The following is a 3,396-nucleotide window of genomic DNA, read 5'->3' as shown; positions in this document are numbered from 1 at the left end:
AAATTCGAGCACTGTAGTGCTTCTCTAACTGCTTCAATCTAGCTAATTTTTTGCTAAGGAGTAGCTTATTGTATTGGCAACATTGTGCACAAACACTTGTAGCATTGAGTTTGGTTCTGTATGGCTGGGTAACATCAGTGTGCCACTGTTCGCAGAGCATTAGAATGTGGCGGAAGTCATGCCATGTTTCCGCCTCATTGGGCTGAAGGAGGCTGTTGAAACTGTCACATGGACCCTATGTCCCTTCATTTAGTGATTCTATAGAAGAGGAAGACCTGGACGACTCTTCTGGGGAGGAATATGAGCCAGTGGAGAAGAATATTGAGAATGGGGATTCCCCCATTCTCTCTCATTCCACCCATCTGGGTGGGAGAACGTAGCTCACGGCTTGGGAAACGGAGCTAGAAACACAGTGGACAGCCATCCTGCACTAATTTCTCCTGTAAGGAGTACTTTTTTTTGTTTTTCCATGATTTATATGTCCCTTTGGATTGTTTTATGCAATAAAAATTTTTCCCGTTTTTGGTCTGGGATTAGGTGGGTATAAAATTAGAAAAATACCTGGGATGGTACGGGTTAACACACCATTCGACTCTAAAACAAAAAGTAACCTTTTATTAACAATACGTTCAAAGACCTTACATAGACAGACAGTCAGCGTAATAGGTCGAAACGAACTGGGATTCGTCAGGCAACCGTCTCGGCGAGGTATCGGTATGACGTGCACGTAATGCCATGAGTTTGGGAACGTGCGAGATACCCAAATCTCATTGTACACCGTTAACAGCTTACTCAGGTTGGCCTGAGTAAGATGCTGGATCATACCGTATGTAATGGTGGATGGACCGTGACTGAAGCCTTCACAGGATTTTAGGGCAAGAAGTTCATCTAATGTAAATTCAGAGTTGTAGCTGATATCTCCGTCTTCTGTGGCAAAGTCTAAGTTTTGCAGCTCAGCCATACTTTTATGGTGGAGGAAGCGAGGATCGTAGTTGGCTGAGCTGCTTACCTGGGCAAAATGGTCGGTGATAGTATTGGCAATATCCACGGGATCGTCAATGACATTCTCGGCCACCTCAAGTGTGGTGATTGCTGACCGGGTGTACTTGTTGTTAAGTACATTTATGCTGGACCAGACCTGACTTAGTGGGGTGGTGCGATTCACCGTGGACACAAAACTAAGCAAGTTACTCCATTTTGCCGCTTTAATTGTCCTCCTTGCCTCAGCCTTAGCTGCTTTTTAGGCAATAAAGTTTGATTCTGTTGGCTGTTTCTCAAAAATCCTGTATCTCCTATTGTGCTTAGTGAGTGCTCGTCAGCAATCTGGTATCCACCAGAGAACTCTACGCTTGTTTGGAATTGTAGATGTCTTTGGAATAGCAGCCTCAGCTGTGTGTATAATGGAAGTCTGTAGGTGTGCGATATTCTCATCAGTGTCATCTCCCGATATGTCTAGATTGGCAACCCATAAGTAGAACCCCCAATCTGTTTTCTTAAAGTTAAATTTAGGTGGTGGAGGAGGCCGAGAATCATCGCATGTGTAAGAAAGACAGACTGGAAAATGATCACTACCCATCGAGTCATCATGCAGGTCCCAAGAGATGTTAGTGTGTATATCAGGAGATGACAAGGACAGATCTATACATGACATGTTGCCAGTGCTGTCGTCTACACGAGTCGCTCTATCATTGTTAGAAGACAGAGGTTTGGCTGTGATATTAGGTTGGCTACTTGCTCCCCCCGACCATCACTCCTCAAGTTTCCCCATTGACAGTGATCAGCGTTAAAATCGCCTAAAATTAATTCATGACCCAGATCATGGACAAGTGAAGAGAACACATAACCATCAATGGGACCACAGCAAGGACAGTAGATTGAGAAAATAGACAAATACATGTTATTAAATTTTACTCTGCACGCGACAGCTTCCAGAGTAGAATTTAGAATCATTTCCATTTGTGGGTGTGATTTATGGGTGTATATGGCGATTCCTTGACCATCATATCTTCTATACGAATGGTAGTGTTTGAACTGGGGAGGATCAGGGTGATCCACCAGGTATGTCTCCTGTAAAGAAACAACGTCTGGCCTGTGTATAAATAGCAAAATTGCTATATTGTGGAATTTATTTCCAAGAGTCCTATAATTCCATTGTAACACAGTGAATGTGGCAGTTTAAGATTTACAAGAGGTGTCAGTGTTCTTAGCTTTTTTATGCCGCCCGCAGCCAGATGAGTGGCTACTGGGGGACCTATCCCAGTGCTTACTAACAGAAACCTCCATACATTGATCATCAATAACTAGGCTCCCAGAGTCCCCCGAGGAAGAGCTAAACCTTTTCTCCCTCGCTGGTCCAGGAGCAGGGACATGAGGATGTGACTGTTCCATAAGGGTGGTCATATTACTGAACAGAGTTGTCGGACTTCTGTTTAGGCTTTACTGACTGAGAGGCAGCAGCAGCCTGAGAGTAGGAAATTGCCATGGGGATGTGAGGTTGAGAGCTGGACTTGACAGGAGGCTGAGATGGTGAGGTATAGTGTGTGGCAAGAAGAACCGGTTCAGGGTCACTCTGTGTTTCAACAGAGCACATCACGGGACAGGACATCACCGCCGAAACATAGGACCTATTCGGCTTGGGAGTTGCATACAACTCCTTCACCTTTTTCCTTGCCTCGTAAAAGGAGATACCCTCTGTTGCCTTCACCACGCGGACCTCTTTCTCCTCCTTCCACTTGGGACAGTCCCTAGAGGAAGTGGAGTGAGCATCCTTGCAATGAAAGCAACAGACAGTCTCTGGTGTGGAGTGTTCATCATCGTGACCCTGTGCTGCACATTTGCCACACACTGACTGTGAAGCCCGACAAGTCTTATCCGTATGTCAATATAATTGACATCGCAAACACCGAAGAGGATTATGGATATATGGCCTGACATTATGAATTTCATACCCAACTTTTACCTGGGATGGGAGATTCACTCTGCCAAATGTCAAGATGATCATTGCAGTTTTCATCCTTCCACCTTCTGCAGAACGAGTGATAAATCGGGCTTCAATCACATCTTGTTAAACAGGTTCGTGTATGATCTCGCCCACTTCCATGACCATGAGGTCCCTGCAAGTGATGACACCCTTGCAGGAGTTCATGGCATGCGGGATCCTCGGCTTGACATCGTAACAGTGAAACTTGTGCAGTTTCATCAAGTCAAGAACCTGGGAGGAGTTGAAAGTTTTAATCAATAGGTCTCCATTGGCAAGTTTTTTTTTACTTGTTTCACTTCCCCCACCCAGTGATCAATCTTTTATACTTCTTTCACTTCCCCCGCCCAGTGATCAATCACCCTCTTGATAAGAAAAGGATTGAGACTGCTCAGGGGAGTGGATCCGAGAGCATGTAG

Source organism: Coenobita brevimanus, chromosome 40 (genome assembly GCF_032717465.1).
Source record: "Coenobita brevimanus isolate Jiangsu-jjx chromosome 40, ASM3271746v2, whole genome shotgun sequence".
Classification (NCBI taxonomy): Eukaryota; Metazoa; Arthropoda; class Malacostraca; order Decapoda; family Coenobitidae; genus Coenobita; species Coenobita brevimanus.
This window is presented reverse-complemented; position numbering follows the sequence as displayed.